A 26,193-nucleotide genomic window follows, 5' to 3' on the forward strand; every position below is an offset into this window, starting at 1 on the left:
CCAAGTTCTATTACTTTCCATCACCATCAGTCGTTGGGGTCCCCAATTCTCAAGGAATGTATTGTTAAATAGGGATATTTGGGTAAAATTATAAGAATGGCAAAAGTCCCCTGAGAAGCCATACTAGGACCCTATCTCTAGCCATGGTCTGGTACATACTGGCATTGGAGGTTTTGGTACTCGTTTTACCTCAGTTAGGTTTCTTACTATTCGTATTGTGAGGAAAAAAATGTTGATATTTGGTAGTACTTACCTGAGATTCATCTTCTGGTGTTTTAGGTATGCTATTAATATACCATGTTTTGTGAAGAGGGACACAGAGGCTTCGGTTAGTATTTTGAGTGTTAGGATTATAATAGAAACATAGAGAGATGTCCAAGTGAGAAAGATTCCAATTTATAGAGATCCTATGGGATGGATAGTTAGACGAATCATCAGCATTCATGGAAACTCAGTGTCCTCCGGTAATAGAGGAGTCATTAGATGATATAGGAATTTCAGGATCTTCCTAGGAGAATAGATCAAACATAATAGGGCTAAGAAGATGAGTCCAGTAGGTAAAAGTAGAGTGTGGGTGAATATGCAGACATATTAGCAGGAGTATTACCTTGGTTGAGTTGGCAGTAAGGCAAGAGATGATGGATAGAAACATATTTTTAGGAGTCATGGGCGTACACGTGTTGCTTAAAACCTCTTCAGCCTTTGAGGTTAATTTTTTAACATCACCCCAGGAGATGTCCCAGTTAGATTAGTGACTGATCTTCCTTTTCTTTTGATTAGAGATCCCACTGGGAGGAGCCACTGCCAACAGTTTGAAGTTTGGTATTGGATTCTTGAGTCCCTCCTGCCAGCTCATGATATGGTTTTATTAACTGAGCAGGTACCTACACAGGACCCTGAGGAGAAAACACATCAGCACAACCTTCCACCAGGTTAACAATTGTATTGGACCCTTCCATATTGGCCCCTCATTGGACAATCTGTACCATACCTTGGGTTTTGGGCGTTCCTGCCCCATTTGAAAATGTTTGAGCATTGTGGAATGAAAATTTCTATCTAACTGTAAATGATTTAAGGTGAATAGGGCTCTCATTAGTCTGGCCTTATGGGTGGCATTTCTCCCCTTTTGGCAAAGCATGATTAGAATAACAAAAAGAAAAAGAAGTCTAAATAAGAGTTTTTTGATAGTTGATTTTTTTTGTTTATTTAGTTTTATGTTATTAATTTTTGTTTAGTTTGAATGTAGTTATTTAATTTTGGAAATTTTTACTCATACGTTTTATAACCTTAAAGATGTTGGGGCGCCTGGGTGGCGCAGTCGGTTAAGCGTCCGACTTCAGCCAGGTCACGATCTCACGGTCCGTGAGTTCGAGCCCCGCGTCGGGCTCTGGGCTGATGGCTCAGAGCCTGGAGCCTGTTTCCGATTCTGTGTCTCCCTCTCTCTCTGCCCCTCCCCCGTTCATGCTCTGTCTCTCTCTGTCCCAAAAAAAAAAAAAAAAAAAAAAAAAAAAAAGATGTCAAACACATGCATTTGTCTCAAAAGTTATTTTTATAAATCTCTTTGAATATGAAACATATTTTGTAAGAGAATCAGTACAAAAAGTATAAATGATAAAAGACTTAAAAATGGATATGGTTAATAATGTGATATGAGAGTTTATTATGGTGCAATTGACAAGGAAATTTGGTTATTTTTGGAACATGTAACTTTTTGATAATTAGAATATCAAGTGATGACCTTATATGAAAACATATTAAAATTTTAAGAATTATATATAAATTTTTGAATATCTATAGCATTGACCTAAGCAATACAACCTAAGGTTTATCATTATTTGTTTGGCAGAGTTTTTTAAGTAACATATTAAATTAAAAGGGCCAATTGGTTAAAAAGATTTATTTACAATTTAAATCTTGGGAAATTTGTTAAAATCTTAGAAAGTTATGAAGCATATCTTAAATAAGATTATATTTCATTATAAATTTTAATTATTTATTTAACCAAGGTGGCAATAAGAGGTTTTAAAGGGAAATATGTAGGATTATATAGTTTTTAGCAAAACCTAGTTCTTAACATTGAGAAGTTTAGACTAAGTAATTAGAGACATGATAAATACAAAACATAAAATTTTGGTGTTTTTTGGTAGACAAAAGAGAAAAGACCTTAGTTTACTTTTTTTTTTTTCAAGAGAAGATCCACAATCCAAGAAACTGTTTTATGAATAGAGGGAAAGGTAGAATTTTAAAGTTGTATTAGTGTATTTTTAAAATCCATTTATTTTAATCTTAGTCTTTCCTAAGCATACATATAATTTTTTCCAAAGATTTCCCTTTATGTATCTTCTATAACTTACCCTTTGCATTTAAACTTTGTCCCAAGCCATTTTTTCCAAATAACTAGTCTCATTTTGGACAAAATTCCTTTCTTTTACCTTTAACAAAAATGTATTCTCATTACTTATATCTTTCTTATATATCTCCTATTTTTCTACATACAGAGTTACTTCACTTATTTCCATCAGTCTTAATTACATTTAGCAGAATTTTAGTGTATTAGGAAAAACAGCGAGACAGTGTTACACTTCCCTTCATTAGGGATGGCCTGGGTGTTCTCCAGCAGTTAGGTTTTGGAATATATATATATATATATATATATATATATATTGATCAGGGTTGTCTGAAAATTTGTTCAGGCCCATTTTTATTTGTTTAAAATCTTGCAAGGAAAATGGAAACTTTATGGGGCCAAAGGTACCATGAGGTATTTTAGTCAATAGACAAATTAAATGTGCCTTCCTTTTAGGGGGAAGATTTTTTATCCCTGAAAACCCTGGATAAGGAAGGTATGAAGGTATAACAGGTGGCTTTTCCTGACAAAAGCCCTCAGAGGGAAAGTCTGCAAGTACTTGCCTTTCTTGGCTGCTTAAAGTGGACAGGAAGTGAGCACCTAATTTACAACTCTTACATAAGTTTGCCTGGTCATGTAAAGCAAAGAAAACCTGCATATAAGGAAATTCTGACTATTTACCTTCTCTTCTGTAACATAGATCTAACTGTAAGATAGTACTGTTATGGCATCTAGCTCAGGCAGGTCTGGAACATATTTACCTCATCCTCTTTTTTCACAAACACCACCGACATTGCCATTGTTACTTTCTCAGTCTCCAATTTGCAGCTATTTCCTGCCTCCCTGAAGTTCCCTTATGTTTTCCTGCCTAATGTTAGCCTTTTCCCTATATATTTCTCTGCCTGGAATAGGGCCTCTAACTTCCATTAGGGAACAGGAACAATTATATTTCTGTCTTCTTCAAGCTGATAAAAGACGGTGTGGGGGTACAGCAGTCAGAGTCTACCAAAGGGTAGGCTAAGTGGTTCAAAATATTCTTTTATAGGAAGGCTTGCACTCATGAGGTGACGTAAACATTGGTAGACATAAAAAGAAAAACACAAACTAGGGAATTATATTGACCAACAAGATGGCATCTCTAAGATAATGTCCCCAGTTTCCAAACCAGTTAAACAATCCAGGAGAGACCCTGACTTTGTCTAATTGTGCCCGAATGTCAACTATTAGTTGTGAGAATCTGTGAGAATTATTTTAGTTATGTTGAAACAACATATGTGAGGGGATTTCTCATAACCCAGGTGATGGAGGAACATAGAAGACATGATGCCACCAAGAAGGCTGGAGATGGATAAAACCCCAGAGGACAGAGAAAAAAGTCTCCCAGTTTTAAAGCCTATTAGTTTGGATAGATGAGTAGAGGCAGAATTTTTTTCAATTCCTGCCAACTATTTTAATCAAGTTTTTCTTGTAAAGCATGAATAGCAATGTGGCATAATTTCTAGTTATGTAAATGAGTGATCTTTATTGGTCCAAGAGCATTTTTTTAAGTAGCGCCCTATGCACTCCCAAAAGGCCATTTCAAGGGATCCCCCAGTGGGGTACCATGGGCATTGCTGATAAATTATGGAAAACAATTGGGTTAAATCTTTGGGGCTTTACATCCTGATGAGTGCAAAAGCATATGGAGTTGCTCCTTATGTACATTCTGCTGTTTAGATAGTGAAACTGCCATGACAGGCAAACATGAAAGCAAAAGTAAAAGAGACAAAATAATGAAGGGTTATGCACTCCTGATTGGAAAAGGAAAGATTAGGGATATTTGCTGGTCTCCTTGTGGACACTGAGTGGTAGTAGTTCCTACCTGAATTAGCGGATGTCCTTTTCCCTTTTATGGGTCTGAGAGATGAGGTATGCAGCTAGGAGCCACTCGATTCTGCTAGTCTCTGTTCAGGCGCCACTTGTAGCCACAAACTGAAGAAAAAATTCAGTCACTTAGACTGAGTAGATGTGCAGGGTTGCCTCTGCCAGCAAAACAGCAGCAGCAAACTAGAAATAGTCTTTATTTCATGTTCACCAGGTATAAATATCAAAGAATGTCAAAGCATGGGAGGAAAACACAAAAAGCCTCCAGACATAGAGCAAATACACATCTGGTGTTTATGTGAAAGCATGCAGGGAAGATGTGCAGTTTCAAGGACTGCTAGGCAATTACAGAGGGTTTGTTCCCTAACTGGCTCCTGGGAGATCATGGGGCTCTGGATGTCATAGTGCTATCCCGTTTGAAAGCCTTGAGACCAGAACAATCCTGACGTTTTAGCAATTACCCCATTCACTTTCCCAGGGTGTAGGATACAATCTCTGTAAATAACCATATAGCCTGGGCTGGATACAGAATTCTTGGCTGCATAGTGTCCAATTCAGTATGTTGACTATATCTTGCCACTCGTTTCTGGCCTGCCAAGTTTCTGTGGATAGGTCAGCTGTGAACCTGATCTGTCTTCCCTTAAAGGTTAAGGACATTTTTTCCCTTTCTGCTTTCATGATTCTTTCCTTGTCTCTGTATTTTGTGAATTTGACTATGATATGCGTTGGTGATGGTTGGTTTTGGTTGAATCTAATGGGAGTTCTCTGTGCTTCTTGGATTTTGATGTCAGTGTCCTTCCCCAGATTAAGAAAGTTTTCCGCTATAATTTGTTCACATACATCTTTGGCCCCTTTTACTCTCTCTTTATCTTCTGGGATTCTGATGATTCAGATGTTATTTCTTTTTAATAACTCACTTAGTTCTCTAGTTCTTGTATCATGCTCTTTTGCCTTAGTTTCTCTCTTTTTTCTGCTTCATATTCTCCATAATTTTGTCTTTTATATCACTGATTTACTGCTCTGCTGTGTCCACCCTTGCCACAGTAGCATCCATTCAAGATTGCATCTCAGTTATAGCATTTTTAATTTCATCCTGACTAGATTTTACTTATTTTATTAGAAAGTGATTCTATGCCTTGCAAACTCAGCTAGTATCCTTATTATCATGGTTCTATATTCTAGTTCACACATTTTGCTTATGTCTTTGTTGATTAAGCTCCTGGCTGTCATTTCTTCCTGTTCTTCTTTTGGGGGTGAATTCCTACATTTTGTCATTTTGGAGGAAAAAACATTAATAAAATATAAAATTAAAAAATTAAAAACAACACAAAAAATCAAATAAAGGAAGCTAGATCCTAAGTGTATTCTGATCTGATTGTTGAAAGAAGCTTGATAGAATAGAGAAAAAATGGAAAGAATAATAAAGAAAAGGAAAAAAAAGGTACTAAACACTTAAACATTTTAAAAAATCTATATAGCAAAATAAATAAAATGAAATGAAGAAAGTGAAATAGCATAAAAACTACAAAAAATGAAAAACATAGTAAAAATATTTTAACCATTATAAATATATTTCTTTTATTTTTTATTACATATTTTAAAATTTGAATTTATTGTCAAATTGGCTTCCATACAAAACCCAGTGTTCATCCCAAAAGGTGCCCTCATCAATACCCATCACCCACCATCCCCTACCACCCACCCCCCATCAACCCTCAGTTTGTTCTCAGTTTTTAACAGTCTCTTATGCTTTGGCTACCTCCCTCTCTAACCTCTTTTTTTTCTTCCCCTCCCCCATGGACTTCTGATATGTTTCTCAGGATCCACATAAGAGTGAAAACATATGGTATCTGTCTTTCTCTGTATGGCTTATTTTACTTAGCATAACACTTTCCAGTTCCATCCACGTTGCTACAAAAGGCCATATTTCATTCTTTCTCGTTGCCACGTAGTATTCCATTGTATATATAAACCACAATTTCTTTATCCATTCATCAGTTGATGGACATTTAGACTCTCTCCATAATTTGGCTATTGTTGAAAGCGCTGCTATAAACATTGGGGAACAAGGGTCCCTATGCATAAGCACTTTGGTATCCCTTGGGTAAATTCCTAGCAGTGCTATTGCTGGGTCATAAGGTAGATCTATTTTTAATTTTTTGAGGAACATCCGCAGTGTTTTCCAGAGCGGCTTCACCTGTTTGCATTCCCACCAACAGTGCAAGAGGGTTCCCGTTTCTCTACATCATCTCCAGCATCTATAGTCTCCTTATTTGCTGATTTTAGCCACTCTGGCATGAGGTGATATCTGAGTGTGGTTTTAATTTGTTTTTTCCCTGATGAGAAGCGACATTGAGCATCTTTTCATGTGCCTGTTGGCCATCTGGATGTCATCTTTAGAGAAGTGTCTATTCATGTTTTCTGCCCATTTCTTCACTGGGTTATTTGTTTTTTGGGTGTGGAGTTTGGTAAGCTCTTTATAGATTTTGGAAAGTAGCCCTTTGTCTGATATGTCATTTGCAAATATCTTTTCCCATTCCGTTGGTTGCCTTTTAGTTTTGTTGACTGTTTCCTTTGCAGTGCAGAAGCTTTTTATCTTCATGAGGTCCCAATAGTTCATTTTTGCTTTTAATTCCCTTCCCTTTGAGGATGTGTCAAGTAAGAAATTGCTGCAGCTGAGGTCAGAGAGGTTTTTTCCTGCTTTCTCCTCTATGGTTTGTATGGTTTCCTGTCTCACATTCAGGTCCTTTATACATTTTGAGTTTATTTTTGTGACTGGTGTGAGAAAGTGGTCTAGTTTCATTCTTCTGCATGTTGCTGTCTAGTTCTCCCAGCACCATTTGTTAAAGAGACTGTCTTTTTTCCATTGGATATTCTTTCCTGCTTTGTCAAAGATTAGTTGGCCATACGTTTGTGGGTCTAATTCTTGGGTTTCTATTCTATTCCATTGGTCTATGTGTGTGTTTTTGTGCCAATACCATGCTGTCTTGATGATTACAGCTTTGTAGTAGAGGCTAAAGTCTGGGATTGTGATGCTTCCTGCTTTCGTCTTCTTCTTCAAAATTCCTTTGGCTATTCGGGGCCTTTTGTGGTTCCATACAAATTTTAGGATTGCTTGTTCTAGCTTTGAGAAGAATGCTGGTGCAATTTTGATTGGGATTGCATTGAATGTGTAGATAGTTTGGGGTAGTATTGACATTTTAACAATATTTATTAAAAATAGTAAATTTTTTCTTTCTGTATCCAAGATAAAGAAATGAACGGAAGGGAAAAAAAAGAAAGAAAAAACAATTTAAACAAAGACAGAAGGAAAAAAAAATAAATTAAAAAAAAAACAATGAATAGATGAACCAGCAAACAGAATGAAACTCGAATGAAGTTACATCCAGTCTTCCCTAGTACTCAAATTATGAAGCACTTGGGGCGCCTGGGTGGCGCAGTCGGTTAAGCGTCCGACTTCAGCCAGGTCACGATCTCGCGGTCCGTGAGTTCGAGCCCCGCGTCAGGCTCTGGGCTGATGGCTCGGAGCCTGGAGCCTGTTTCCGATTCTGTGTCTCCCTCTGTCTCTGCCCCTCCCCGTTCATGCTCTGTCTCTCTCTGTCCCAAAAATAAATAAAAACGTTGAAAAAAAATTAAAAAAAAATTATGAAGCACTCTATGCAGACCATACACTATGCAGGTGGAGAGACTTGTGTTGGCTTCTAGGGGATATGCTTGGATGGTGCAATTGGGCGGGGCTTGGTGTAACGGTTGTTTTCCACTAGGTGGAGCTGCTTAGCTTACTGAGTGGATTGGTATAGTTCACATGTGCATGTGCATGTATACACTTGTGCTGGAGAGGTAAAAATGTCTTCACTCAGCTTCCTAGTCTTTGGCACAGGAATTTTGCACTCTCACTGACCCACAGTCAAGCATCCCTCTTTTGTGTCAGGCTTCTGTCTACTCCCTGTGTCTACCCTGTCCATGTCCAAGCTGTCAGCCTGCCAGGTGGCACCTCCCTCCAGAGTTTTATCTCAGATGGGGCTGTGTTTCAAAACCCCTCACTTCAGAGTACCATGTGGCTTGTACCCATGCCAAATCTGTGGGGCAGGGTCTCACTGAAATCTGTGGGGCAGGGTCTCACTGAACAGTGGCAAGGTGCCAGCTGGCCCCAGACAACGTTCATACAATCATGTAGCAGCAGAGTTTCAGAGATTATGTCGAATCACAACAAAAAGCTGGTGCCAGGTTTCACCACACTCCTGCATCTTTGTCCCATTATCAGCAAATGTGGCTGCTCTCTGGGGTCCGCTGGGACCCTTGCCTGTGAGGAGGCCATATGGCCTCTACCAAATGCTCTCCAAACAGGGGAACTGCTTCTCCCTGTGTGGCACATGGACCCCTCAGACTCCACTACGTGCTCCAGGGGATTCGCCCTACTTCTTCACCAGAGCACCACCAGGCACTGTGCTCCAGAACTTCAGACTCTGTGCTCCACTATTTATAGAATTTAATGCGGTTGAAACCCTCTGCTTTCTCCCCATCAGTAGATTTTGGGAACAGATTTCTTGTTCAGTCACTTGTGAGTGTTTTCATTCTTTCTCTTTCTCTCTACCTACTTTCAGGGGAGTATTTTTCCTGTACTTTCCTGGTGTGCCACATTCTCCACTTTCTCTGTCTTCTCTCTGCAAAAACATCTCCCTACCCTCCTTGGCTTTTCTCTCCCCCAGTTCACCTCTCCACACTGTGTACCCACTGAGTTCTGTGGCTCCAGTTATGCAGACTGTTATGTTAATCCTTAGACCAATTACCTAGGTGTGCAAAATGGTATGGTGCTGATCTAGCTGCATTTCAGTGATGAGACAACCTGAGAACTTCCATGCTGCTCAGCCATCTTGCCTAACATCCCTGAGTGACTAATTTCTATTCTCTCTCTGGCCTACTTTGTTTCCACATTTTAATTTGATAGTTTAAATCATGAAAACTGCCTTTTTTCATTTTGGATTCAGTAAGCACACTTACAAAACATATATCACATGATCAATCTTAACAATCAGTCACAATTTTAAAGATACATTTTTGACTTCAGAACTTATTTTTGCCAACTTCACCTTTGTGTAAAAGTGATAGATATTTAAACTGTACGTGTAATGAGATGATATGCCATCTGCTGGCAAGATTTCCAATATCTTAAGTGGACACATTTAAATAGCCTCTGTTTTTGATGATGCTAGAAAAAAAGGTGTTATTTGAATATATGTTATATAGCTCAATGCCACCTGAAATTGCTCTTAGCCATTTTGTAGTTTTGGATTTTTGATATACAATGCAAAATTCATTAAAAAACTTTATCTTCAAACAAAATATTTTCATTCTGGGGAATGATAATTTTTTGGCCTATGATGCCTGCAGCTGAGGTCTGAGAATCATATAGACTTGACTTTGCTCTAATGATTTTTCTGGGCTGGCTCAAAATAAGATTGCTATTATCACAGAACTTACTGCAGTGGTCATTGCAGATTAAAGATCTGCAGAAGAAAATTTAATTTCCAACTCCTCCCTGCCTTAATAGCAGCATGACACTTTTTCTGATGTTCTCAATTGCACATAGAGACAACAGATATAGACTTAAACTCCCATAAAAAGACACTGAGGTTTTTCTAAGTTACTAAACCTTTCTTTACTAATTCTTCCCCAACCCTTTCAAAAAACATAAAAGCATTTTATTACACCCACAACCACCCACATAACTCTACGAACATTTTTATTTAACTTAAACCCTCTATAGGGGTTTATATTTCACCTCTGGACACTTCTGAAATTTCAGCTCAGAAGATTTATTCAGAAGTAGAAGAAAAGTTTCTTTTATTTATTTTTATTTTTTGTGTATTTTTTACATTTAAATTCAAGTTAGTTAACATATAGAATAGTATTGGTTTTAGGAGTAGAACCCAGTAATTCATCACTTTCATATAACACCCAGTGCTCATCAAGTGTGATTTTCTAACCCTCAAATGTCAGTTTGTTGGTGAGGACAAGATGTAAGGGAAGAGTTACAGATCTGTTGCCAGTCTGTTACAAACCGAGCTGTAACGAAAGTATCACAGATAGGAGAAATTGTTCCATTCCCTTCATTTCCATGCCTTCTTTCATGCATTTGCCTCTCATCCATCCTTCCACCTATTCATTTCACAACTACCTTTAAGGCACTGATCTAAACCAGATAATGTCCATGGAATTTACATGCTGGTAGAAGGATATGGGCTACAAAACAGTTATTTTTTTAAATTTATTTATTTAAATTCAAGTTAGTAGTATTGGTTTCAGGAGTAGAACCCAATGATTCATCACTTACATATAACACCCAGTGCTCTTCCCAACAAGTGCCTCCTTAATGCCCATCACTCATTTAGCCCATCTCCCCACTCACCACCCCTCCAGCAACCCTGTTTGTTCTCTTTATTTAGGATTCTTTTACAGTTTGCCTCCCTTTTCTGTTTTTAATCTTATTTTTCTTTCACTTAACCTAGGTTCATCATTGTGTTTCTTAAATTCCACATGTGAGTGAAATCATGATATTTGTCTTTCTCTGACTGGTTTTGCTTAGCATAATAAACTCGAATTCCATCTACGTTGTTGCACATGGCAAGATTTCAGAAGAAATGTTACTTTTAAAGTAAAAAGAGAAATTTACATCTAATAACAGATTGGAATTAAGCATTCAATTTTATAATTCAAGTGAGATCAATTAAAGGCAGTTAAATGAACTGTCTTAGAAACATCTTCCATGGAATATTTATATATCCACTTTAATTTATTACACATGATGTTCTTTTAACCTTTTATCTAATATCTAATTCAGTATTAAGAAACACTAACTTAATTTAAAGCCTTCAGATTTCTTTTCTCAAGTAAGAAATTGTTAGTCTTCCCTGGTCCAAATACTACTGATGCTTATCTGTTAGAGATGGTGACTATCGTTTCTTATAAACTTTATACCAAAATAATATTAATTATTATATAAATAATGTTTAGATGATAAGTGTTAAGTCTTCAAATATCTTAGAAATAGCATATTTGAGTTTGGCATCATATAGACTATTACATTAGTAAATAAAATTATCTCTACTCGCCTCCATTTTCCTAAAAATGTCCTAAAAAATGTCCACCAAGTGACGTATGATGATTTAAAAAAATGTTACTACCATTATTGTTAATAATAATTAATCATAAGTGTTTCTTCTATTACCCTTTACATTATTGTTGATAATAATTAATCATAAGTGTTTCTTTCTTCTCTTACCCTGTGGCTTCCTATTTTGATCTACAGATCCATATTTCCAAATGCCTCTGAATTTCTATTGGTACCGTAAATTTAAACCATGAAAAATGAAGCTCGTCTTCTTCAAGTTTATATCTCCTGTTAGGTCCCCAAACTCTACTAATGGATTTGCTATCTTCACAAGCATCTAGAGTCACCATATACTCTTTATTTACTTCCTCACATCTAAATTGGTGTCAAGTCCTTCTAATTTTACCTTTGCAATCTTTATTATACCTGTCCATTTCCTTAAATATGTGAGACAATTATCATAGTCTAGGCTCTCATAATTTCACAACTGGACTATGACAATAGCCACAACTGTTTTCCATGCCATTAATACTTTCCACTTCAATATAGTGTTCACATTGCTGGCAGAAAAAAAATCTAAAAATGTGCCTCCGCTTTTATTACATGGATACTCACTCAAGGTTCTTTATTACCTACAACATAAAGCCCAAACTCTTTACAGTAGTATTGAAGGTCCTCATTAATCTGTTCCTAACCTACCATCTAGTTTCCTGTCTATATACTCTTGTCTGAACTCGCACACATCTTACATTAAAGCTATAACCACACCCTGCAACACACTTAAATTATAGTACATCTTTTGTGAATCCTTAATCACAGAATATCTTCCCTATATTTTATTTATTTCCTATTTATGCTCTGCATATTGTACCTCTGATAAAGTGGTTTGTAGTTTAAGTTGTTTTTGGTAATGAACACAGTGAGCTCAATCACAGTCTAGTTTCTGCAAAATCCTCTTCAGGCTTTTGATATTTGGGATAGTCAAAGGGACACATTAAAGATTCAGTCTTTTAGTATTTATAAACTGTAACCTTATACTAAGTTAGAGCCTGAGAAAGGTACTCATCCAGACCAAAGTAATTAAATTCCTCAAAAAAGGTGTTTGCATAACTACATTTTAATATTTTATTGTGAATCCCATAGAAGAAAATAATATGAAGAATGTTTTTACATTTTTAACTATAGCATTTGTCACCATCAGCTTGATATTATGATACTTTGTGTATATACATATATTTTCACTAGCTCATAAACTGGTATACAGGGACTGTATCTTGCACATCTTATCACATACCACATTGCTCTACATAATGAAAGGTGCTATATAACTATGTCTTCTTGAACTATGAAACAGAATATTTTTTTAGTTTATAAAATAAGTTATTTAACAATGATTAACTTTAAACAATATCAGATATGATTTCTCACATATGCACATATTCACAACCAAATTCAAGGAACCCATCTACTCAGTAAAAAAAATGCACACGAGAATACAATGTTAATCCAAATTGGAATAATGGTTAGATCACTTGTTGCTTTGGATTGTCGAGTCATGCATTACCTTTCATTAACCAAGTTAACAAAAAATGAAGGATTTGGAGCCCTTATCTATAGTTGCATCTTATTATTGTCTTATAAAATAACTTTATCCATCATATTTTAAAGTTGCAGGAGAAATCCATACTTTATTCTTCAAGAATAATTAATAAATTGAATATTTTTCCATGACTGTTTTTTTTAAATGTGTCATCATTTTTCTTATCTGTTCTAGAATAATGTATGTTGTGGGAGTTTGGGTTTTTTTTTAATATTATAGTGTACCTCATAACACAGACTATTGACATACAACTTGGAAAAGATGATTCATATTCATAGTCTCACATGATAGATTTATAATCTTGAAACAGTCATACTCAGTCTTATCCACATGAATGCATACTCAGTCATACAATGGAAGTGCCACTTTTCTAAAATTTATTTATCCTTATGTCACTCAGTGCTTACTGTTTCCATTAAAATATACTAGTTAAGACTCAGAAGATAAGATGGCAGGGTAATTGGAGGACCCTAGGCTCATCTCATCCCTCAAACACAACTGGATAACTATCAAATCATTCTGAAGACCCAAAAAATTGACCTGAGAATTGATAGAACAATCTGCACAACTAGTGTGAAAAAGAGACCACATCACAGAAGATGGGAAGTGTGGAGATGTGGTTTGAAAGAGAAACAGATCATATGCTGTGGAAGGGAGGGAGCCGTGACCATGAAGAAAGGCAAGAGAGAAGAGTACACAGGGGAATACACAAGGGGAACACTTTCTCAAAGCCATTGGCTGGGAAAATGAGACAGGTTGACTTTTTTGAGTTTTTTACAATCACTTGGGCTTGAAGACTGGAGCTTTAAAGGTCTGTGGGCTTAGCTGGGGTAGAACCTTGAGGTGCTGCCCTACTCCTGGAGAGAAAGAAGGCAGTTAACCTGGGGACACACTATGCAATCTGAAGAATGCCTGGGGCCCACAGTGGGGAGATGACTTGCTCTTCTTGGAGCTCCTGGGTGAGCAGTGGCATCAAGGGTACACCATTCCAGGGACAAAAGAGCCAGTGGGTGACTTTTCCCTCCCCCACCAGGTTACCTTGGCAGAGTAACCTGTCAAGGGGAGCTTAGCCCAGAAACTGGCTGCCTAGCTTACTTGCTCCAAGTCAACACCCTTGTGCTCTGGTCCAGATGTCCTCCTCAGTGAAACCTACAATAGTCTCAGTGCTTCAAATCTCTCCCCTAGAAAACTAGTGCAGGTCCCCACCACACTACATCCCTAAACTTATCTATTAAACATCAGAAGAATTGGTTGGGATATAGGCTGGAGGGCAATGTGTTGCTCCCAGAGAGAAGGCAAGCAAAGAACCCAGATGCAGACAACGTGAAAACAATTTGAAAAATACCTGGCATGCACGGTGGGGAGAATATTCTGTTTTCTGGGGGTGTTTCCTTGAGAGCAGAAAACACAGAGACTCCTCTCCAGGAACAAAAGAGCTGACCAGTGCCATTTCCATCCCCCACCCTTTAACATAAACACAGAACTACCTTCAGTAAAGACCACAGTGCCAACACTGGCTGCCTAACCTGCTTACACCAACTTTCACACTGCTGCAATCTGCCAGATCTTCCCTTCTCACTCAAATATGCCTCAATCTCAGCAGTGTGGGCGCCTTTCCTAGAAGACCAGTAAAAACCCTGCCCACACTGTATCTCCCAAGCAGAAGCTTCTGCAAGGCTTTAGTTCTAGTGGAAGTAGTATCAGGTCTCATTTAACAAGCAGATCAGAGCAAACCTACTTAAAATTCACCACACTTTGACCAAGGTCCAAACTCTGAACTCTGCAGGCAAGGAGAGGCTCTACAGATGACTGGCATAAAGGACAGAGCACCCAAAACACCACAGCAGACTGCAAGCAGCACGTACCAGAAACACTCCCTGTAACATCAGGCACTGGACACTATATGACCTCTTCTTCATACACCCATTACTCTCAGCAGAAGGAAACAAAACGGGCTTTTTTTAACACATGTAAGACAGAGACTTAGACAAAATGCCAAGATGGAGGAATTCATCCCAAATGAAACAAGAAGAGAGGGTCACAGCCTGAGATTTAAGCAAAATATGTATAAGTAACATGCTTGATGGGGAATTTAAAGAAAAAATCATGAGGAAACTTGAGAGTCTTCAGAAACGAATGGTAGAGTTCAAGGCCCTAACTTCAGAGATAAAACAGTTACATAAAAAATGCAGTGTCTGAAATTCAAAACAGAATCAATGCAACGAACACAAGGATGGAAGAATCAGAAGAATGAATATGTGATATAGAAGATTAAAATAATGGCAAAGAAAAAAGTTGAACAAAAGAGAGGAAAAAGAATTATATAACACTAGAATAGATTTAGGGAACTCAGTGGCTCCATCAAATATAGTAGCAGTCGTACTATAGGAGTACCAGAAGAAGAGAGAGAGAGGAGGCAGAAAATTTATTTAGAACAAAAAAGAAAGCAGAAAACTTCCTCAATCTGGGAAAGGAAACAGACAGTCAAACCCAGGAATCACAATTTCCATCAAAATCAACAAAAGCAGGCCAACACCAAAACATATCATAATTAAACTTGCAAAATAAAGTGATAAAGAAAAAATCCTAAAAGCAGCAAGACAACAGAAGTCCCTAACTTTAAAGGGAAGACTCATAAGGCGAGCTGCAGATTTCTAAACAGAAACTTAACAAGCCTGAAGGGAGTGGCATGATATATTTAAAATGCTGAATGGGAAAAATCTTCAAGCAAGAATACTCTATCCAGCAAGGCTTTCATTCAGAATAGAAGTAGAGATAGTTTCTTAGAAAAACAAAAATTAAAGGAGTTAGTGACCACTAAACCAGCCCTGTAAGAAATATTAAAGGACACTCTTTGAGTTGAAAGGAGAGACAAAAAAAAATTACAAAGACAACAAAGGAACAGAGAAAATGTCCAGAAATAATAACAAAACAAGTAATAAAATGGCACTAAATACACATTTATCAATAACTGCTCTGAATGTAAAGGGACTAAATGCTCCAATCAAAAGACATATGATGACACAATGGATAAAAAACATGACCCATCTATATTCTCCCTGAAAGAAGCTCATTTTAGGCATAAATACACTTGAGGATTGAAATTGAGGGGGTGGAGAAACATTTACCACGCAAATGGATACCCATTTATCAAAACGGATTAAAAAAAAAACAAGACCCATCTATATGCTCCCTAAAAGAAACTCATTTTAGGCATAAAGACACCTGAAGGTTGAAAGTGAGAGGATGGAGAAGTATTTACCATGCAAATGGATATTAAAAGAAAGCTGAAGTAGCCATATTTACATCAGACAAACTATATTTTAAACCAAAGACTGTAATAAGATGTGAAGAATGGCATTCTATCATAATAGAGGGTACACTCCAACAAGAAGATATAACAATTGTAAATATTTATGCATCCAAAATGTAGCACCCAAATACACAAAAGAGTTAATACTAAACACAAAGGAACTCATTGATAATAAGTAAGGAACTTTAACACCCCACTTACATCAATGGACAGATCATCTAAGCAGAAAATCAACAAGAAAGCAATGGCTTTGAATGACCAACTAGAGCAGATGGACATAACATATATTCAGAACTTTCCATCCTAAAGCAGCAGAATACACATTCTTTTTGACTGCTCAGGGGACATTCTCCAAAATAGATCATATAATAGGTCACACATCAGGCCTCAACAAATACAAAAGTCCAAGAACAGATAGTTACAAAGGCGTTTTCTACTAAATATTGAAAGAAAATTTAGTATCTATTCTTTTCAAGCTGTTACAAAAAAGAGAAATGGAAAGAAAACGTCCAAATTCATTCTATGAGGCCAACATTACCCTGATTCCAAAACCAGAAAAAGAAACCTACAGGCCAATATCCCTGATGAATATGGATGCAAAAATTCTCAACAAGATACTAGGAAACCAAATCTAACAGTACCTTAAAAAATAATCATTTACCATGATCAAGTGGGATTTATTACTGGGCTCCAAGGTGGTACAATATTCACAAATCAATCAATATGACATACCACATTGATAAAATAAAGGCTAAGAACCATATTATCTTTTCAATAGATGCAGAAAAAAAAAACATTTGACAAAGTACAACATTCATTCATGATAAAAACCTTTAAAAAAGGGGAGCCTGGATGCCTCAGTTGGTTAAGTGTCCGACTTTGGCTCAGGTCATGATCTCATGGTTTATGGGTTTGAGCCCTGCATTGGGCTCTGTGCTGAACACTTGCTCACAGACTGGAGCCTGCTTCAGATTCTGTGACTCATTCTCTCTCTGCCCCTCTTCTGCTCACACTCTGTCTCACTCTCTCTCAAAAAAAATAAATAAATGTAAAAAAAATTTTAACTCAAAAAATAAGTGTAGAGGGAACATACCTCAACACATTAAAAAACATATATGAAAAACCCACAGCTAGTGTCATTCTCAACAGAGAAAAACTAAGAGCATTTCATCTACAGTCAGGAACAAGGCATGATATTCACTCCTATCATTATTATTTAACATAGTATTACAAATCCTAGAAACAGCAATCAAACAACAAAAAGAAACAAAAGTTATCCATATCAGCAAGGAACAAGTCAAACTTTCACTGTTTGCAGATGACATGATACTGTATATAGAAAAACCTAAAACTCCACCAAAAACTTGCTAGAACTGTAAAAGAATTCAGTAAAATCTAGGGCACTTGTGTGGATCAGTTGGTTAAGCATCCAACTCCTGATTTCAGCTCAGGTCATGATCTCATAGTTTGTGCAATATCAGGGCATAGCTTGTTTGCAATTCTCTCTACCTCTCTCTCCACAGGGAAAGGGCAGAGAGAAGGGAAGGGAGAGAATCCCAAACAGGCTCCACTGTGTCAGCACAGGGCCCAACGTGGGGCTCAAGCCCATGAACCATTGAGATCATGACCTGAGCCAAAATCAAGAGTCAGACACTTAACCAACTGAGTCACACAGGTGCCCCAAAATGAATAAATATTAAAAAAAAAAGAATTTGGTAAGTTGCAGGACACAAAATCAATGGAGATCTGTTACATTCCTATACACCACTAATGAAGTAGCATAAAGAGAAATCAAGGAATCAATCTCATTTACAGTTGTACCAAAAACAATAAGATACCTAGGAATAAACCTAACCAAACAAGTAAAAGATCTGTAGCCTGAACACTATAAAACATTGATGAAAAAAATGGAAGAGAGCACAAAGAAATTAAAAGATAATCCATGCTCATGGATTTGAAGAACAAATATAAAATATCTCTTTTACCCATAGCAATCTGAACATTTAATGCAATCCCTATCTAAATAACACCAACATTTTTCTCATAGCTAGAAAAACAAACATTCCTAAAATTTATATGGAACTACAAAAGACCCCAAATAGCCAAAACAATCTTGAAAAAGAAAAATAGCTCTTGGGAGAAGATGGCGGCATATGAGGACCCTGGGTTTACCTCGTCCTGATTGCTTAGATTCCACCCATATCTGCCTAAATAACCCAGAAACCCACCAGAAGACTAGCAGAATGGACTCTCTGGAGCCAAGCATAGATAAAAGGCCCACAGAAGAGGGTAGGAAGGGCAAAGAGGTGGTGCATCCTACATGGACTGGCAGGAGGCAGCCAGGGTGGTGAGGGGCAGCCTGCCCAGCAAGGCAGAGTCACTGAAGTCTGGCTGGCAAAAGTGGAGTGGCAGGACTCTGTGAGTTCTGATAGCCAGAGGGACTTAACATCTGGAATATTAAAAAGGCAACAGCTCTGCTCTCGGAGAGTGGGGAGGGAAAAAGGACAACAGAAGGGAGAGTTGTTGAGCCATGGAAGACACAGGTCAGCTCGGTGGGGGAACAAATGTTCTGGCAAGCACCATCTCCCTCTTCCATCCCCCAGGCGAAATTCCAAAGGGAACCAGTTCTTGTCACCGAACTTGCTCGGACCTTGCAAATACCCAACACTGTGCTTCTTTGGATCCATCCCTCTGACTGGTCAGCCTCCCACACGGTGTTGCAGGCCCCTTTCTGCAGGGGACCACACATGGCAAAGCCAGCTAAGCCTGCCCCTCCCACCCCTGCACACTTTGCAGATCCACCCGGCTAATACTCCAGATCCTACTGAAGCAGCACCACAAGCCTGGCAGTGTGCAAGTAGCCCAGACAGAGGTCACACCACTCCACAGTGAGTCCTGTTCCTGGGAGAGGAGAAGATAAGGTACACACCAGTCTGACTGTGGCCACAGAGGTGGGCTGGGGTCAGACAACACATCTGACTGTGGCCCCACCCACCAACACACGTTACTAGGGACAGCACCCGGGAAGTGCTCTGCAGGTTGGAGCCACCACAGGGACTACCCAACATGACAAAATGGAAGGATTTGCCTCAAAAGAAACTTCAGGAAGTAGCCACAGCTAACAAATTGATCAAAACAATTTAAGCAATATAATGGAACAAGAATTTAGAATAATAGTCAAAAAATTAATCGCCAGGTTGAAAAAAGTATAGAGGACAGCAGAGAATCTATTACTACAGAGATCAGGGCACTAAGAAACAGGAGGAGCTAAAAAATGTTATAAATAAATTAGGTGGAAAATAAAATGGAGGCAACCATAACATGGATTGAAGAGAATAGGTGAATTAGAAGATAGAATTATGGACAAAGAGGAAGCCGAGGAAAAGAGATTAAAAAAATCCAGGAGCATGAAGGGAGAATTAGAGAATTAAGTGATGCAATCAAATGGAACAATATCTGTATCATTGGAATTGCAGAAGAAGAAGAGAGAGAGAAAGGGGCTGAAGGTGTACTTGAACAAATCATAGATGAGAACTTCCCTGATCTGGAGAAGGAAAAAGCCATTGAAATCCAAGAGGCACAAAGAACTCCCTTCAGATGTAACTTGAATCGATCTTCTGCATGACATATCATAGTGAAACTGGCAAAATACAAGGATAAAGAGAAAATTCTGAAAGCAGCTAGGGATAAATAGGCTCTAGCTTACAAAGGTAGACACATAAGAGTAGTGGCAGATCTATCTACTGAAACTTGGCAACCAGAAAGGAATGACACGATCTTCAATGTGATGAACAGAAAATAAATGCAGCCATGAATCCTTTACCCAGCAAGTCTGTCATTCAGAATACAAGGAGAGATAAACGTCTTCCCTAACAAACAAAAACTGAAGGAATTCATCACCATTAACCAGTGCTACAAGAGATCCTAAGGGGGATTCTGTGAGTGAAATATTACAAGGACCACAAAGTACCAAAGACAGCATTACAAGCATGAAACCTACAGACATCACAATGACTCTAAACCCATATCTTTAAAAATAACACTGAATGTAAATGGAATAAATGCTCCAACCAAAAGACACAGAGTATCAGAATGGATAAAACAATAAGACCCATCTATTTGCTGTATAAAAGAGACTCATGTTAGACCTGAGGACACCTTGAGGTTGAAAGTAAGGGGATGGAGACCTATCTATCATGCTACTGGAAGGCAAAAGAAAGCTGGAGTAGCCGTACTTATATCAGAAAAACTAGACATTAGAATAAAGGCTGTAACAAAATTTGAAGAAAGGCATTATATAATAATAACAGGGACTATCCATCAGGAAGAGCTAACAATTATAAATGTCTATACACAGAATACAGAAACCCCCAAATATATAAAACAATTAATCATTAACATAAGCAACCTTACTGATAAGAATGTGGTGATTGCAGGGGATTTTGACACTCCACTTACAGCAATGGATAGATCATCTAGACACAGGTTCAATAAAGAAACAAGGGCCCTGAATGGTACACTGGATCAGATGGACTTGACAGATACATTTAGAACTCTGCATCCCAAAACAACAGAATATACTTTCTTCTCGAGTGCACATGGAACATTCTACAAAATAGATCACATACTGGGTCACAAAACAGCCCTTCATAAGTATAAAAGAATTGAGCTCATGCCATGCACACTTTCAGACCACAATGCTATGAAACTTGAAATCAACCACAGGAAAAAGTCTGGAAAACCTCCAAAAGCATGGAAGTTAAACAACACCCTACTAAAGAATGAATGGGTCAACCAGGCAATTAGAGAAGAAATTTAAAAATACATGGAAACAAATGAAAATGAAAAGACAACAATGCAAACGCTTTGGGATGCACCAAAGTCAGTCCTGAGAGGAAAATACATTGCAATCCAGGCCTATCTCAAGAAACAAGAAAAATCCCAAATACAAAATCTAACAGCACACCTAAAGGAAATAGAAGCAGAACAGCAAACACACCCCAAAACCAGCAGAAGAAGAGAAATAATAACGTTCAGAGCAGAAATAAACAATATAGAATCAAAAAAATTTAGAGTAGATCAATGCAATCAAGAGATGGTTTCTTGAAAAAATAAACCAAATTGATAAACCTCCAGCCAGGCTTCTCAAGAAGAAAAGGGAGATGACCCAAATAGATAAAATCATGAATGAAAATGGAATTATTACAACCAATCCCTCAGAAATGCAAGCAATTATCAGGGAATACTATGAAAAATTATATGCCAAGAAACTGGACAACCTGGAAGAAATAGACAAATTCCTAACACCCACACACGTCCAAAACGCAATCAGGAAGAAATAGAAAATTTGAACAGACCCATAACCAGCGAAGAAATTTCATCAGTTATCAAAAATCTCCCAACAAATAAGAGACTGGGACCAGATGGCTTCCCAGGGGAATGCTACCAGACATTTAAAGCAGAGATAATACCTATCTTTCTCAAGCTATTCCAAAAAATAGAAAGGGAAGCAAAACTTCCAGACTCATTCAATGAAGCCAGCATTAATTTGATTGCTAAACCAGACAGAGACCCAGCAAAAAAATAATAATAATAATAAAATAAAAAAAGAGAAATATAGGCCAAGATCCCTGATGAATATGGATGCAAAAAATGCTCAATAAGACTATCAAATCAAATTCAACAGCATATAAAAAGAATCATTCCCCATGATCAAGTGGGATTCATTCCTGGGCTGCAGGGCTGGTTCAACATTCACAAAGCAATCAATTTGATACATCACATTAATAAAAGAAAAGATAAGAACGATATGATCCTGTCAGTTGATGCAGAAAACGCATTTGACAAAATTCAGTGTCCTTTCTTAATAAAAACCATTAAGAAAGTCGGGATAGAAGGAACATACTTAAACATCATAAAAGCCATTTATGAAAAGCCCACAGCTAACATCATCCTCAATCGGGAAAAACTGAGAGCTTTTTCCCTGAGATCAGGAACACGACAGGGATGTCCGCTCTCACCGCTGTTATTTAACAAAATGTTGGAAGTTGTAGCATCAGCAATCAGACAACAAAAGGAAATCAAAGTCATCAAAATTGGCAATGATGAATTTAAGCTTTCACTTTTTGCAGATGACATAATATTATACATGGATAATCCGATAGACTCCACGAAAAGCCTGCTAGAATTGATGCACGAATTCAGGAAAGTCACAGGATACAAAATCAACATACAGAAATCAGTTGCATTCTTAAACACTAATAATGAAGCAACAAAAAGACAAATAACTGATCCCATTCACAATTGCACCAAGAATCATAAAATACCTAGGAAGAAACCTAACCCAAGATCTAAAAGATCTGTATGCTGAAAACTATAGAAAACTTATGAAAGAAATTGAAGAAGATACAAATAAATGGAAAAACATTCCATGCTCATGGATTGGAAGAATAAATATTGTTGAAATGTCGATACTACACAAAGCAATCTACACATTCAGTGCAATACCAACCAAAATCGCACCAGCACTCTTCTTGAAGCTAGAACAAGCAATCCTAAAATTTGTATGGAATTACAAAAGACCCTGAATAGCCAAAATAATATTGAAGAAGAAGACCCAAGGCGGGAGGCATCACAAACCCAGACTTTAGCCTCTACTACAAAGCTGTAATCTTCAAGACAGCATGGTATTGGCCAAAACCAGACATATAGACCAATGGAATAGAATAGAAACCCCAGAACTAGACCCACAAAAGTATGGCCAACTAATCTTTGACAAAGCAGGAAAGAATATCCAATGGAAAAAAGACAGTCTCTTTAACAAATAGTGATGGGAGAACTGGACAGCAACATGCAGAAGAATGAAACTAGACCACTTTCTTATACCATTCACAAAAATAAACTCAAAATGGATAAAGGACCTGAATGTGAGACAAGAAACCATCAAAACCCTAGAGGAGAAAGCAGGAAAAAACCCCTCTGATCTCAGCCACAGCAATTTCTTACTTGACATATACCCAAAGGCAAGGGAATTAAAAGCAAAAATGAACTATTGGGACCTCATGAATATAAAAAAACTTCTGCACTGCAAAGGAAACAGTCACCAAAACTAAAAGGCAACCAACGGAATGGGAAGATATTTGCAAATGACATATTGGTCAAAGGGCTAGTATACAAAATCTATAAAGAACTCACCAGACTCTACACCTGAAAAACAAATAATCCAGTGAAGAAATGGGCAGAAAACATGAATAGACACTTCTCTAGCGAATACATCCAGATGGCCAACAGGCACATGAAAAGATGCTCAACGTCACTCCTCATCAGGGAAATAGAAATCAAAACCACACTGAGATATCACCTCACGCCAGTCAGAGTGGCCAAAATGATCAAAACAGGATATTATACCTGCTGGAGAGGATGTAGAGAAACGGTAACCCTCTTGCACTGTTGGTGGGAATGCAAATTGGTGCAGCCACTCTGGAAAGCAGTGTGGAGGTTCCTCAGAAAATTAAAAATAGATCTACCCTGTGACCCAGCAATAGCGCTGCTAGGGATGTACACAAGGGATACAAGAGTGCTGATGCATAGGGGCACTTGTACTCCAATGTTTATAGCGGCACTTTCAACAATAGCAAATTATGGAGAGAGTCTAAATGCCCATCAACTGACGAATGGATAAAGAAGTTGTGGTTTATATATTCAATGGAATACTACGTGGCAACGAGAAAGAATGAAATATGGCCTTTTGTAGCAACGTGGATAGAACTGGGGAGTGTTATGCTAGGTGAAATAAGTCATACAGAGAAATACAGATAGAATACATTTTAACTCTTACGTGGATTCTGAGAAACTTAACAGAAGATCATGGGGGAGGGGAAGGAAAAAAATTGGAGACAGAGGGAGCAAACCATAAGGGACACTTAAAAATTGAGAAGAAACTGAGGGTTGATGGGGGGTGGGAGAGAGGGGAAAGTGGGTGATGGGCATTGAGAAGGGCACCTGTTGGGATGAGCACTTGGTGTTTAATGGAAACCAATTTGACAATAAATTTCATATTAAAAAATGAAAGAAAATCATAAGGAAAATATATTTACAGTTCTGAAATTTATTTATGAAAAATGTGCATATAAGCATACCTGTATAGTTTAAGCCCTGGTGTTCAAGGGTCAACTGAAAGGGTAGTTTTGGAGAGAAGTGGTGGTGAACACAGATAATTATTTCTCTCCTGTCATGAAGATGTTTATCTGTGTGAGTTAGATACTCCTGAAATATTTTGGGTACCATTAATGAACCTATTTGCCATGATTCTATCTTGAGAAAAAAGTTGTTTTAGAGTCAGAGATTGTATCTGGTTAATGATTTCTCCCTTGCCAACTCTAGATGAAGCCATTTCTGAATCGTTTTATTTATTTTATTGGTTATTGTATGCTTTAGTTCCTTTTAGTAATCATTCACTGTAGTTTTTACATACACGGGAACATCAGTAATTAACCAAACTGTTTCCAACTAATTAATATACACACAATAAAATAATAAGAACTCAATTGCTATCTACTACAGCAGAAAGTCCCTTTTGTGACAGACAAAAAGAATTAAATCACCCAGACTGTAAACTTACATAGTGACTATGGGTTAAATAAAATGAAGCTTTTATCTATTTTCCTGATGCAGTTATTAAAGCAGCTATTGAGTGCCTCAGAGATGCAGCTAAAAGAAAAAACAATAAGAATGGAGAATTTCAGGTGGCTATGAAAAGATTGGCAGGGAGTCTGCTGAATTTTTTATTAAATACCTTAATAATTAAACAGTTTAAAGTGAATGTTTTACTTAGTAATGACAAATACAAAGGGAAAAGATTTATTTCTACTGGTGATGTGGCAATTTTGTTTGTTGTATAACAACAAAAGTGAAGAATTAACAGAATAATTCTATTCTTAAAAATGACTTCCCAGGGGCGCCTGGGTGGCGCAGTCGGTTAAGCGTCCGACTTCAGCCAGGTCACGATCTCATGGTCCCTGAGTTTGAGCCCCGCGTCGGGCTCTGGGCTGATGGCTCAGAGCCTGGAGCCTGTTTCCGGTTCTGTGTCTCCCTCTCTCTCTGCCCCTCCCCCGTTCATGCTCTGTCTCTCTCTGTCCCAAAAATAAATAAACGTTGAAAAAAAAAATGACTTCCCAATTACATAGCTCTGTCAGTGTTTCATTGATATAAAATGTCAGTAATGAATCTTCAAATCTCTCTGGTAATATTATTTTCTCTGTTATATATTAATTAATTATTATTATTAATAAAAGGCATCCTTCTTGTTATCATATAGTTTCTGTGTATTTTTGGGTAGTTCATAATTATACAAAGAACATCTAAATATCCTTTATAGTTTTAAGGACAGCATAGTGAAAGCTTAAAATGTCCATAGCAGCTAAGAAAAAAAAATTAACTTCTTTTTAAGATTATCAACACAAACAACCTGAACTTTCATGTTTCTTGGATGACAGTTACATTAAAGGGAAACCCCAAAAGGCCATCAGCAGATTTTTCATCAGAAACTGCAGGACAGAAGGGAGTAGCAGGATATATTCAAAGTGCTGGATGGGAACAATCTGCAGCCAAGAATATTCTATCTAACAAGGTTATCATTCAGTATGGTAGCAGAGATAAAGAATTTCTCAATGAACAAAAACTAAAAGAGCTCCCAAAAATGAAACCAACCCTACAAGAAATTTTAAAAGGGACTATGAGTGAAAGCAAAAGACCATATGTGAGAGTATGAAAAGTTAGAAGCAAAAAAAAAAAAACAGTAAAAATATGTATATCTGTAAAAATCTGTCAAACGATTCACAAAATAAAAGAATGACACCAGCATAAATATTGTGTGTGTGTGGGGGGAGGGGAACAGGGGTAAAGAATGGTATTGAACTTAAGTGACCATCAACTTAATAGAGACTGCTATTTAGACAAGA

At 37.5% G+C, this 26,193-nt stretch overlaps 1 pseudogene; it reads right to left on the reverse strand.

The window, feature by feature from the left end:
* Positions 1-451: 451 nt before the first annotated feature.
* LOC115506816 overlaps positions 452-26,193 on the reverse strand; it is a 68,338-nt pseudogene continuing 42,596 nt past the window's right edge.

Source organism: Lynx canadensis, chromosome X (genome assembly GCF_007474595.2).
Source record: "Lynx canadensis isolate LIC74 chromosome X, mLynCan4.pri.v2, whole genome shotgun sequence".
Lineage (NCBI taxonomy): Eukaryota > Metazoa > Chordata > Mammalia > Carnivora > Felidae > Lynx > Lynx canadensis.